The sequence below is a fragment of the Phyllobates terribilis genome, unplaced genomic scaffold (assembly GCF_046119375.1).
Source record: "Phyllobates terribilis strain yellow unplaced genomic scaffold, ASM4611937v1 Scaffold_8__6_contigs__length_399053987, whole genome shotgun sequence".
NCBI classification, from domain to species: domain Eukaryota; kingdom Metazoa; phylum Chordata; class Amphibia; order Anura; family Dendrobatidae; genus Phyllobates; species Phyllobates terribilis.
The window spans coordinates 207,392,568-207,407,056 of record NW_027362768.1 but is presented as its reverse complement, the minus strand read 5'-3'; the positions used below and the strand labels follow the sequence as shown (position 1 = coordinate 207,407,056).

Genomic DNA, 14,489 nt, shown 5'->3' with positions numbered 1-14,489 from the left:
TGCGGATTGTACGTGCGGATTGTGCATGCGGATTGTACGTGCGGATTGTACATGCGGATTGTGCATGCGGATTGTGCATGCGGATTGTGCATGCGGATTGTGCATGCGGATTGTACATGCGGATTGTACATGCGGATTGTGCATGCGGATTGTGCATGCGGATTGTACATGCGGATTGTACATGCGGATTGTACATGCGGATTGTACATGTGGATTGTACATGTGGATTGTACATGCGGATTGTACATGTGGATTGTGCATGCGGATTGTATATGCGTTTTTTGTACATGCAGCTCGCGGTACAGTGAAGGACCTGCCGTCACATGATTAAATGACGTCAGCGCAGGTCCTTCAGTCCACAGCACGCTGCTGGCAAGTGAAGACAAGGAGAGCGGAGGCCATCAGAAGGTAAGTATAATATTTATTTTTTACTTTATTCTTTTTTTCACAGGTTCTATGGTACCTGGGTCCGGAGGGTCTCCTGTCCTCCACACCCGGGTACCATCCGCACATAGAAACGCATATTATCCGTGTGTGCAAATGTGCTGACACGGATAATATGCGTTTCAACGCAAGTCAATGGCGGCGATTACGCTGCGTGTCCGCAAAATTAATGGACATGCTGCATATTTTTCCGCAATGATAATGCGCAGTGGAAATTTCCGCAGCATGTGCACAGCACGGATTATCATTGGGGAACATGGCAGACCTTCTACCATGCGCTTAAGCGTTTCTGCAGCGTTTTTGCCGGTGCTTAAACGCATGGTGGGCACACAGCCTAACCGCGTGTCCCTCCCCCGGCCTGTGTTCATGGACTGTAATGTAATCAGGCCTGGGTCAACATCTCTTGTTGCATCTAGAGGGTGTGAACCCTTCCCCCATCCAGGGGCTGATCCCAGTAGACAGAACAATAGACTCATGTTTGGCCCAGTCAGTTGCGTGGTGCCCCCCGATGCTGGAGGGTCTCAGGCTGCGGCCAGATCCTCGTGGCGTGTGTGGATTGATAGAAGCTGCCACGTGGGACTGTGTTGTGTCCCTCATCTGCTGGATCCATTGAACTCATCCAAGGACTATTTCTATATTTTACCTGGCGGGAGGCGCCCCCGGACTGGTTTCTGCTGTTATATAGCAAAAACGAACCGAATACGGAGTATATGGCAAAGAATCAAAAAACTTTATTGTAAACAATATACAGAAAAGACATACATGATTAAAGAGGACGACACACAGACAACCAAACTGGGTGACATATATACAACATAATAACAGATGTTACATATCTATTGGGACAAAGTGCAAGAAGTGCTCGTATTCAAGTCATTTATGCACTGGTAGAAAATGATGGCATATTTCATCACTATGGAAATGTACCACGTGCCATATGGCCTATAGTGCCCTATGAAAAAATGCTAAAGAATTATATTGCACTCTTACCCATATTAGATCAGCACCCAGAATAAACAAGGACCCCAATGCGTGTTTCACGTGGTATATCCTATGGCTTCCTCGGGGGGATTGTTTAATAGGACCTTCCATGTCTGTTTAAATATACTTTAGGGCGTGCGGTCATGTGACCACAAGGGACCAATCATCTCCTGGACCATCAGGGCATGCGAGCTGAACCGCCCGAGCCAGATGCGTCATGCACGGCCATCAAGGTGAACCACGCATGACAGGGAACCAGGACACGTTGCCATGGCCCCCCAACATGCGCAGACACCATGCAGATGCCGTGCATGACGCAGAGGCAAGGGGAGGCACAGTGCCCACGCACTCGCCAAAGAGAACAACACAGCAATGCCACATAATAGGTTGGTATACAAAATGAGAATGATGGGGCTGGGGGAAAATGTCTGCAAGTGGGTAGCTAACTGGCTAAAGGATAGAAGGCAGAGGGTGGTTATAAATGGAATATACTCAGAATGGGTAAGCGTCACTAGTGGGGTACCACAGGGGTCTGTACTAGCCCCAATGTTATTTAATATCTTTATTAACGACATAGTCAACGGGATAAATAGTAAAATATCAATATTTGCAGATGACACAAAGTTATGTAAAACAATTAATACAAAAGAGGACAGTGCAGACCTACAGAGGGATTTGGATAAGCTGGGTAGGTGGAGCATTAAATGGCAAATGAGGTTTAACGAGGAGAAATGTAAGGTCATACACATGGGAAGGAAAAATGGAAGTCACCAGTACTCACTGAATGGGAAATCATTGGGGAATTCAGAGATGGAGAAGGACTTGGGCATCTTGATTGATAGCAAACTAAATTGGAGTGCCCAAAGTCAGGCCGCTGCTGTAAGGGCAAACAGGGTAATGGGATGTATCAGAAGAGGTATAGCTGCAAAGGATGAGAACATTGTTCTTCCACTGTACAAAGCTCTGGTCAGACCACACTTGGAATACTGTGCTCAGTTATGGGCCCCAATATATAGAAAGGAAATAAACGAGCTTGAAAAGGTACAAAGGAGGGCAACAAAATTAATAAAGGGAATGGAGGGACTGCAATACCCAGAGAGGTTGGCAAAACTAGGACTATTCAGCCTGGAAAAGAGAAGGTTGAGGGGGGACATAATAAATGTGTACAAATATGTTAGGGGACAGTATAGAGACCTTGCCCGGGATTTGTTCAAAAGGAGGGATATTACGGTAACAAGAGGGCATTCACTAAGACTGGAAGAGAAAAGGTTTCAGCACCAGCATAGGAAGGGGTTCTTTACGGTAAGAGCAGTGAGAATATGGAATTCACTGAGTGAGGAGACGGTAATGTCGGATTCACTACACCAGTTCAAGCGGGGACTGGATGCATTTCTAGATACCAGGCAGATTTCAGCATATACTTAAAAATAAAATAAAATAGTAGGTTGATACAGGGATTTATTCTGACTGCTGGTTTCAGAGTCGGGAGGGAATTTTTCCTCAGGTGAAGATTGGCCAAATCATTTGGGGTTTTTGCCCTCCTCTGGATCAACTTTAGCAATTACAGAACTAACAGGTCGAACTTGATGGACGCAAGTCTTTATTCGGCTTTACTAACTATGTAACTATGTAACTATGCATTAAGACAAGTATAGTAACGCAACTACTTAATAATGCAAAATTGTGTTAGAGTAAGCAGTATCATTTTCCTATAATTGCAACACGATTCTGTCAGTACGAAAATCAATTTTCTTGATCCAATTTAATTGTTGCTCGTAGTATCCTCATATTGATTATCATATGTAGGTGATCCATATAGATGGTGCATATAGACTATGGAGGGAGAAAGTTACAAATGACAAAGAAAACAAATTAAAATCAACACATACAATTGTATAAAAATACCACAAAGATTATATCTATTAAAGAAATGGAGTGAAGCTCAGGGCCTCATTAAGGCCATTTGGCGTCATTGTTCCCAGTTCCACTATCCATTTGGTTTCCCTTTGAGACAAAGTTTTTTTACATTTCCACCCCTAATGCCACTATGGATGACATTGATACCACGTACCATAAATGTTTTAGGATTTCTCCCATGACAGATTTTAAAATGGCGTGCTATCGTCTTTAAGGAGGTTGTGTCGGCCACCATCCTCATACCCCATGCCCCCTCACACCAGCCACACAGCCCCCTGGATGCCCCTATACATACCCCATGCCCTCTCACACCAGCCATGCAGTCTCCTGGATACCCTTCTACATACCCCATGCCCCCTCACACCAGCCACGCAGTCTCCTGGATACCCTTCTACATACCCCATGCCCCCTCACACCAGGCACGCAGTCTCCAGGATGCCCCTCTACATACCCCATGCCCCCTCACACCAGCCCCCTGGCTGCCCCTCTACCTAGCCCATACCCCCTCACACCAGCCACGCAGCCCACTGGATACCCCTCTACATACTCCATGCCCCCTCACACCAGCCACACAGCCCCCTGGATGCCCCTCTACATACCCCATGCCCCCTCACACCAGCCATGCAGCCCCCTGGCTGCCCCTCTACCTAGCCCATGCCCCCTCACACCAGCCACGCAGCCCCCTGGATACCCCTCTACATACCCCATGCCTCCTCACACCAGCCACACAGCCCCCTGGATGTCCCTCTACATACCCCATGCTCCCTCTCACCAGCCACACAGCCCCCTGGATGTCCCTCTACATAGCCCATGCCCCCTCACACCAGCCACACAGCCCCCTAGATGCCCCTCTACATACCCCATGCCCCCTCACACCAGCCACGCAGCCCCCTGGCTGCCCCTCTACCTAGCCCATGCCCCCTCACAAAAGCCACGCAGCCCCCTGGATACCCCTCTACATACCCCATGCCTCCTCACACCAGCCGCACAGCACCCTGGATGTCCCTCTACATACCCCATGCCCCCTCACACCAGCCACACAGCCCCCTGGATGTCCCTCTACATACCCCATGCCTCCTCACACCAGCCACACAGCCCCCTGGATGTCCCTCTACATACCCCATGCCCCCTCTCACCAGCCACACAGCCCCCTGGATGTCCCTCTACATAGCCCATGCCCCCTCACACCAGCCACACAGCCCCCTAGATGCCCCTCTACATACCCCATGCCCCCTCACACCAGCCACGCAGCCCCCTGGCTGCCCCTCTACCTAGCCCATGCCCCCTCACACCAGCCACGCAGCCCCCTGGATACCCCTCTACATACCCCATGCCCCCTCACACCAGCCATGCAGCCCCCTGGCTGCCCCTCTACCTAGCCCATGCCCCCTCACACCAGCCACGCAGCCCCCTGGATACCCCTCTACATACCCCATGCCCCCTCACACCAGCCATGCAGCCCCCTGGCTGCCCCTCTACCTAGCCCATGCCCCCTCACACCAGCCACGCAGCCCCCTGGATACCCCTCTACATATTCCATGCCCCCTCACACCAGCCACACAGCCCCCTGGATATCCCTCTACCTACCCCATGCCCCCTCACACCAGCCAGACAGCCCCCTGGATGTCCCTCTACATACCCCATGCCTCCTCACACCAGCCACACAGCCCCCTGGATGTCCCTCTACATACCCCATGCCCCCTCACACCAGCCACGCAGCCCCCTGGATATCCCTCTACATAGCCCATGCCCCCTCACACCAGCCACACAGCCCCCTAGATGCCCCTCTAAATACCCCATGCCCCCTCACACCAGCCACGCAGCCCCCTGGCTACCCCTCTACCTAGCTCATGCCCCCTCACACTAGCCACACAGCCCCCTGGATGTCCCTCTACATACCCCATGCCCCCTCACACCAGCAACACAGCCCCCTGGATGTCCCTCTACATACCCCATGCCCCCTCACACCAGCCACACAGCCCCCTGGATGTCCCTCTACATACCCCATGCCTCCTCACACCAGCCACACAGCCCCCTGGATGTCCCTCTACATACCCCATGCCCCCTCACACCAGCCACATAGCCCCCTGGATGCCCCTCTACATAGCCCATGCCCCCTCACACCAGCCACACAGCCCCCTGGATGCCCCTCTACATACCCCATGCCCCCTCACACCAGCCACGCAGCCCCCTGGCTGCCCCTCTACCTAGCCCATGCCCCCTCACACCAGCCACGCAGCCCCCTGGATACCCCTCTGCCTAGCCCATGCCCCCTCACACCAGCCATGCAGCCCCCTGGATACCCCTCTACATACCCCATGCCCCCTCACACCAGCCACACAGTCTCCAGGATGCCCCTCTACTTACCCCATGCCCCCTCACACCAGCCACACAGCCCCCTGGATGCCCCTCTACATACCCCATGCCCCCTCACACCAGCCACACAGCCCCCTAGATGCCCCTCTACATACCCCATGCCCCCTCACACCAGCCACGCAGCCCCCTGGCTGACCCTCTACCTAGCCCATGCCCCCTCACACCAGCCACGCAGCCCCCTGGCTGCCCCTCTATCTAGCCCATGCCCCCTCACACCAGCCATGCAGCCCCCTGGATTCCCCTCTACATACCCCATGCCCCCTCACACCAGCCACACAGCCACCTGGAGGCCTCTACAACGTTTATTCACATGGTCAGTTTTCCCCACCTCAGTCCACTTCGGATCCGCATCAGTCCTCACAGCAGAACACCGAACACGAGCTCCTGAGCAGAGTCCTCGCCAGGGCACAGGTTGTTGCACACAACTCAGTACAGGAACCTTATCAGAATCCTGGAGTCCTCTCCACAGCACAACTCAGGAGCAACTACAGGATCTTCTCATCACCAGTCCTCCCGTCCCCACACAATGTGCGCACTGCTGCAGCTGCACTGCTAATTTCCACTGGGCTGAGAAGGCCCCGCCCCTTCCGGTGACGTCATGATTTCATGAAATCACTCCTTCCCCTCAAGAAATCAACTCCAAACTAGACGCTACCTCTGCACCATGTATCACTCTCATCCTCCCAGCGGAGGTCACGCGGTTGGCTCCGGGTCCCGATGGCCATGCCCCCAAGCCCCGCCCCCCACAACCACTGGGCCCTGTACAGAGTACAGAGGACCCCCCGGTTCGCTAATCAGATCGGCAGCACTGCCGATATGATTAGTGATGGGCCCTCTGCAGCAGCACAGCCGGGAGAGCGGTCTCCCTGCTCTGCCTGCTGCTGCAGTGCCCCTTTGCCTCCTCTGCGCAGCGCGACCCTGCCGGCGCGTGCGCAGGAGGTCAGTCTCAGGGCGATGACGTCATCGCCCTGGGACTGCTTCCTGTGCGCGCTGTGGAGGACCGACCCGCCGTCGCCCTAGGCAGCGGCTGCAGGCCTGCAGCTAATCTCGACGCGTGAGTATGAAAAACAGGGGCTGGGAGGGGGAGAGGGATCAGGGGGGTGACTGGGAGGACCCCTGGCCGAGGCTGGCAGTAAATGCTACTGGGCAATGGGCATGATTATTGTGGCGCCCAGGGGATGGGGACTACTTGGCGCCCGGGCCTTAATGCCTGGTCTTGGGGGATGTCGCTTTGGTCGGCTCCCGGGCCCGTACCCTGGGGTCTCTCTTAAAAACGGGGAAAATAAAATGTCAAAGTTCGTGGCGCCACCTGTGGTGTCTGGTGAGGATTACCAGCGCTGCGGCAGTCCACTGAGGCCGGTGTTACGGCAGCTTTGATGGTGTAGCTCCCCACAGGTGGAGCTAGGCCTCAGGGCAGTGATCTTTGACGAGGTGCACGATATGGCGGTGACCCAGCCGGGTCCAAGGAAAAACAGGGGACACACACACACGGTTTGCTTCTGTACCTTTTACTGGTGGAAATGCAGGTACCGTCCGGAGCACTGTAGGGTGAGGGGTGAACTGCAGGACTCTCCCCAGTGAGCAGGTGTAGGGCCCCCTGTTTCTTCGCCGCTTAGTGTTAGTCTCTGGCCTGCCTGGAGCTAGGCCTAACTTAGTCTCTGTTCTGCACTGGCTGATCCTGTGGTAGGGCCTTCTGTTGGAGTACACACTCCCTGGTATATGGGGCCTCGGTAACTCCTGACCCTGGTATAACAGTCAGCGTTTGGTATTCCTGGGACCCGTAGTTCACCAGGGGTTCTGGTTGTCTTCTGCTGGGTATAAAGAATCCCTGCAGACTCGGACACAGTGTCCGGTATATGGTTTCTGGGGTGAGCTGGTAAAGCTCCTCTGCCCCCAATGCTACTCACTCCTCTAGCCTTCAGCCTACTAGGGCCCTCACTAGGCTATACACACTGGCAGTTAGGTGGCTGCCTCTTCTGCTGTTCTCTGAGCATCAGCAACGCTCCTAGCTAACTTAACTCGAGCTGCTTGAGTCTGACTGAGCTCCACAGCAGACTGACCTGTCTCTCACTCTGCAGGAACTGGCTGTGGCTCCAGACTGTTCTGTCTCCCCTCTCTTCCTGAGGAGAACTCACTCACAGACTCTCTCCTTCTGTGTCTGAGCAGAAACTGCTGAATCACTCTCTGGGCTGCCTAGCTCCACCATCCCTATTTATATCCCTATCAGTCTCCCTCTGGTGGTCTGAGGTGGAAGGTGGAGGTGTGTGTATGCTCTGAGGGCATCTTGTGGAGAAAACCTGAAATGCACCCCTCCAGGATCTGTGGCTCCATGCACAGCAGGGCGTCACATTATCATCATGCCCATTGCCCAGCCTGTCCTGCTGCCAGCCTCTGGTTACTGTTACTATGCCTGGCAGCATGTACTACCACCAGTGGCTGGCAGGACATGTTGGGTGGGCATGAAAGTACCAAGGAGGCTGGCAGGACATACTAAGCATGAATCATGCCTGCCTAGTATGTCTTGCCAGCCTCTGTGGTACTGTCATGCCCAACCAGCATGTCCTGCCTGCCACTGGTGGTGTGGTACCAGGGCCAGTGTAGCATCGGCGTCTCTGCCCCTTGCTAGGCAGAGACGCCGTCCCTCTCACCTCCCCGCTTCTGGCGCGGTGTCCTCCAGCGCTTCTCTCCCCGCTGCTTCCAGCACGCGCTCCTTCCCCGGCAGTGTGCTTAGGGCGCGGGCGCGCGCTCTCCCCCTCTCTTAAAGGGACCGCGCGCGCCGTCCTTAGGAGTCCCCGGCCAATTGCCGTTGGACCTCCCATATATAAGGCACCTCCTCCAAAATGGAGGTGCCCGAGCAATGTTGTTTGCACTGTGTCTCACTTGTGCTTCAGCCCTCAGGTTCCGCTGCTAGCCTGACTTCTCGTCCTGCCTGCCAGCCTGTTTCTTGCCTTGTCCGCCAGACCGCTCACCTGGGAGCGTCCTTCAGTTACCTGCCTGTTACCTGCCTCGTCAGTCGGACCGCTCACCTGGAAGCGTCCACCAGTTACCTGCATGTCTCCTGCCTCGTCTGTCAGCCCGCTCACCTGGAGCGGCCACCAGTTACCTGCCTGTTACCTGCTGTCTCCATCAGCCTGCTCACCTGGGAGGGCCCGCCAGTTACCTGTCAGGTATCCGCCTCGCCTATCTACCCAGAGACTGTCCCGGTCACTTGCCGTGACCACCTGCCTGTCTACCCAGAGACTGTCCCTGTCACCTGCCGTGACCACCTGCCCGTTTACCCAGAGACTGTCCCCGTCACCTGCCGTGACCACCTGCCCGTTTACCCAGAGACTGTCCCCGTCACCTGCCGTGACCACCTGCCCGTTTACCCAGAGACTGTCCCCGTCACCTGCCGTGACCACCTGTCCGTTTACCCAGAGACTGTCCCCGTCACTTGCTGTAACTACCTGCTTGCCCTCCCTGGGAGTCACCCGCTTCCTTACAAGGACTTCTCCCTTGTATTGCAGCTCAGAGGTTCCACCTCCCGGACCCGTAACAGCCAGTGTCAGTGCCGGGACCCTGATCAGGCGGGGGGCCCACTCGCCGTCAGGCTCCCCGCCGTGCTATGGGCGGAGGAGAAAAAAATGCAAAACCTACAAAAGACAAAAAATATCTCATACCCTACCATCATTATATATAAATGTAAAGTGAAGTTGCATATGAAATATAGGGTACTTAGTGAACTATTTTTGATCAAAAAAAGTATACAAGCCGTCCCACCAGCGACAAGGTGACCCTTAATTGGGACGGTCCTACACTGTCTATATTAAAAACCTTACTGTATATCAAAGTTGAAGTAATGCATATAAAAGGGTAGACAAATAGAACCGGGTCCCAATATCAGACCACCCAAGCCCGTGGTAAGCTACATATATACTAACCAGCTCAACAAGGGGGATGCCACACCCTTAATTTGCACAGAATGCAAACAAGACAAAAAACCAAGCAATGTGAACTGAGGTCTAAGATGGTACACATGCAAGAAATAGGAGCATGTTCACACTAGCAAAAAGATGCAAAACCTACAAAAGACAAAAAATAGTTGCATATGAAATATATTGTACTTAGTGAACTATTTTTGATCAAAAAAAGTATACAAGCCGTCCCACCAGCGACAAGGTGACCCTAAATTGGGACGGTCCTACACTGTGTCTCCTGCCTCCACAGGTCCGCTGTCTTCCTGCTCTGCGCTCCCTGTGATGTCTCAGGTCAGAGGGTACGGTGACGTCTTTCCACCACGCCCTCCCCTGAGCCATCACAGGCAGCGCAGAGTGGGAAGACGTTGGCGACGCTGGAGTCCGGACCTGAGCAGCGGTAGCAGGTGAGGAGGAGTGAGGTGAGTATTTGATTATTATTATTTTTTAATGTATGGAGGCATGGGGCATTATATGGGGGGGAGGTGATATCCTGCATGGGGCATTATATGGGGGAGTGACATCCTTCATGGGGCATTGTATGGGGGAGTGACATCCTGCATGGGGCATTATATTGGGGGTGAGTGTAGCACCCTGAGGATTCGGCTGCTACAGGGGTATTGCACCTCAACCCAGAGGTGTGGTATTCCACTCCCGGGTAAGGATGGAGTGTGGATCTGAGCTCAGAAAGCTGCATGCACTACACACATCCCATTTCCGAGGAGCAGACCAACGGTACTCCCACTTAGAAATGTGCAGGTACGACCGAGTCTGTTCCTGGCTGGAGTGGGAGGGGGGTGGTACATCCCAGTAGTGTAGGGGCAGATAGGGGGAGCAGCCTGGGTAAAGATAGGAGCTCATTGGGTGCTGGTCACCTGAGCTCACACATAGAGGGAGTATTTAAGGTGGGCACCATCTAAGAACAGGGTCAGTCAGTCAGTCTTTGCAGAGGAGTCAGTAGGAGAGCAAAAGAGCAGAGCAGCCCCAGAGAGAGAGAGAGGAGAAAGGAAGAAAGACCCAGAGGGGGTGAAAGAAAAGGACTCTGAGAACCCAAAGTCCATCATCGGGTGAAGAGTTGGCAAAAGGGTACCGGATCCCAAACTGGTGGGGGCTAAAGCACACCCTAGCCAGAGACCGGAGGCCGTGGGCAGGATCTGCCACGGCCACCCACCACATCCACCCTGAAGGCAAACCACATGTAGGGTCAGGGAACCCAAGGCCAAGGATTTCCCAACAGAAGGCCCGAGGGAGCTGGACCTAGGTGGATCCCTGGTGGGGACGGCCAGAAGACAGGACAGGAAGGAGGGCTCAGGGTCACGCTCCGGACTTGCTTGGGGGTTGGCTGAATCCAGGACCTGGTGGACGCAGCACGGCTCGGGTGGTCACTTGAAGCTGGAGTGACCGGAACATCAGCAGTAAGTAAATACCCTAAACTGCACAACCCGACTCTGTCTTTAATTACCATCTATGCTGCACCACCACAACCCCCATCCTCTGCACCTGACCCCCTGAGGCTATACCCCACCCGTTGGGGGTTATACTATCAAAAGCTGCACCAACACCATCAGCCTCAGCGGACCCTGCTGCAGCGGCGGCCATAGTGACCGCAATACAACGGGTGGCGTAGTCGACATAAAGAACTTTGTAACATCTGTAGGACTGCCACATACACTGAGCTTGACACCCTGGGCACGGACCGGGTCACAGCCACTCGGAGACTACAACCCCCATCTGATCCGGCTCCGGGTATTCCCTTAAAGAATATGGCCCAGGGGGCGCGTCAACTATGGCGTAGTCGGCAGGATCTCGTGCCCGCAACACCCGGGTACTGCGTGCCTGAAGAAAAGAACAAGTTTACCTCAAAAAGAAGTCTCCTGCCGGTTCCGGAGGGTCCCCGCCATCGGACTCCATCACAGATCGATTCCCGCCGGTTGTCCGCCATTAACAGCTTTTTCCCGCCATCTGCAGAGTTTCCCGCCACTGGGAGATGATTCCCGCCATTTCCAAAGGTTTCCCGCCTTGGAGGAGCGGACGCCATTATGGGCGTGCCAGAGGATGGCAAGAGGCCACCTCCCATCGTGGGCCAGGACCGAAAATGGCGCCAAAAGTGGAAACCGCCCCCACCAACAGAGACTGTGATGCTAGAGGTGTCTGTCAGCGTGAAAGAACTGCCCCTGGAGCTGACAATCACCAAGTGGCCCCGGGACCGCCCTCGAAGTGGGAGGACTGAGAAGAAGAGAGCAAAGATGGGTGTCGCTTGGAGCAGTCTGGAGAGAGCGCACCCGGAGACAAGAAGCCTAGAGCTGAGTCCAGAAGAAGCTTACCCGGAGATGGGAGAAGAGCAGAGCAGCACCGGCCCGCTGGCCAGGAGCCTGCCGGGAACAGCAGAAGGAGAGCAGAGCAGCACCGACCCGTTGGTCAGGAGCCTGCTAGAAGCAACGACCCCACTAGGCCTAGTGGAGGTCCTAGCACAGCTCCCCCGAGACCGGGAGTGTGCGCAGACCGCTCTGGAGGGCCTCGCAAGGAGGATGGCCCGGGTGCAGCGAGAGACGTTGGCGGAGTGGAGCCGTGAGATGGCCCAGCAGACCGAGACCCGTCAGCGGAGCACGCCACCCAAGACGAGGAGACAGACCGCCTCTGAGGATGGCGCAGGAGGACTGAAGGCCGGAGACGGCGCCGAGAAGGGAGCCGAACGAAAGGAGGCAGGTAAAGGGGACGTCTCTACCCCAAGCCGGGAAACCGCGTGCCTGCCCCAGCTCCCCGTCGCAGAGCCCGAAGTACCCCCTGCCGTGCCCGTAACCGCAACGTCACCGCCACAGACTAGACCTCAACCGGAAGCCGCAGCCGCGACCCCTGTGACGTCACACGCCTCGACCCCGAGCGTGACCAAGCAGGAAGTACCACCAGCCTGGTCGCAAGGCCTAGTACCCCCGGGCGCCGCAATACCAACAGCGCCCCCTACCTCCGCGGAGCCACCGGCCTGGTCGCAGGGCCAAGTAGCCCAGGGCGCCGCCGTCCTTACGGTGCCCTTCACTTTCCAGGTGCCCCAGGCCTGGCCGCAAGGCCTGGGCAACCCGGGCGCCGCCACCACCACCGCGCCCATAAAACCTAAAGTGCCGCATCTGGGAGAAGATCTGTTCGCCCAACACACATGGCCGGACGGGCAGCCCTTTGTCTGGCCCAGGGAGTACTACGAACAAGAGCTCCAAAAGAGGGCAAGGCCCATGTGTGAACCCCTGATCCCGGCTCCAAAGCCCGTAAAAAGGATCTCGCCCCCGCTAGCAGAAGCGCAGTTTGAGTGGGACCCCACCGGAGAAGATCTCATGGGGTTCACTCAAGAGACTCGGGCAGCCGCAGCGGAGCGTGCAGAGTGCTGCCGCCAGCAGCTCGAGGTCTTTGAGAGGGAGCGGAGAGAGAGGCGGGTCCGGGAACAACAAGCCCAGATAAGGAGCGCGGAGCAGAAGAGCCGGGCCAGGAGGAGTCCCCGTGCAGCTCATGGTCCCCCTTCCACCGGGACTGTGATCAAGTTTAACATGCAGCATGGGTGGGGCTTCATCCGAGACCACCGCACCCCAGGCGACGTCTTCGTGACCAGGAGAGACGTTGAGTCCCACCTACCGGAGGGACACAGAGGTCGTGACCTGTATATAGGGGACGAGGTCACCTTCACCTGGCACAAGTGTGCCAAAGGACCCTACGCCCTCCATGTGCATCGCCTGACGGAGGAAGAGCTGCGGTGTGAGGAGGAAGAACAAGAGGACCCGGACGGGTCTGAAGCTAAAGGTAACCACAAAGAAAGAGCAGGAGGACGCCGTCGTTAAGTACAGCAGAGTACAAGCTGTATATAGTTGCCCGTCGGGGCACAGTGAACTGCTGATAATATAGTCCCCGTTGGGACCAGCAAGTGTGAACTGTTTACCCGTTTATCCCTTAAATCCCACTGACCGAGGACTGAGAGCGGTCATTCCTCCCTAATATCTGGCCGAGGACTGAGAGCGGCCATATCCCTTGTATATAGTTGCGCGTCCTAAAGCGCCCCCTGCTGGTTTTATAGGAAAGCCACGAGTTCTAAAGACTGTCGCACTTTACCCGGTCACACGTTGCACAGTGACCGGAGGAGGAGCCAGAGGCGACGAGAATGTTATTTATATGAAAAGTTTTATGATGCTGCTAATATATGTTGTTTTATATGTTTTTAATATGTTGTTTATATGAAAAAAAAAATGTATGTTTGTGGATGTTTATCTCTTACAGCCCGAGGACGTGCTGTGATTTACCAGGGGGGAATGTAGCACCCTGAGGATTCGGCTGCTACAGGGGTATTGCACCTCAACCCAGAGGTGTGGTATTCCACTCCCGGGTAAGAATGGAGTGTGGATCTGAGCTCAGAAAGCTGCATGCACTACACACATCCCATTTCCGAGGAGCAGACCAACGGTACTCCCACTTAGAAATGTGCAGGTACGACTGAGTCTGTTCCTGGCTGGAGTGGGAGGGGGGTGGTACATCCCAGTAGTGTAGGGGCAGATAGGGGGAGCAGCCTGGGTAAAGATAGGAGCTCATTGGGTGCTGGTCACCTGAGCTCACAAATAGAGGGAGTATTTAAGGTGGGCACCATCTAAGAACAGGGTCAGTCAGTCAGTCTTTGCAGAGGAGTCAGTAGGAGAGCAAAAGAGCAGAGCAGCCCCAGAGAGAGAGAGAGGAGAAAGGAAGAAAGACCCAGAGGGGGTGAAAGAAAAGGACTCTGAGAACCCAAAGTCCATCATCGGGTGAAGAGTTGGCAAAAGGGTACCGGATCCCAAACTGGTGGGGGCTAAA

The 14,489-nt window shown here is 55.0% G+C and overlaps 1 long non-coding RNA gene across 1 annotated transcript; it reads right to left on the bottom strand.

Moving 5' to 3' along the window:
* Positions 1-1,153: 1,153 nt before the first annotated feature.
* LOC141156491 (uncharacterized) lies at positions 1,154-6,411 on the bottom strand. The gene is made up of 2 exons (XR_012247642.1): positions 6,047-6,411; positions 1,154-3,258 (listed from the first exon to the last, which is right to left on the bottom strand). It is a non-coding gene; the product is annotated as an uncharacterized lncRNA (long non-coding RNA).
* Between the last annotated feature and the right edge of the window lie 8,078 nt (positions 6,412-14,489).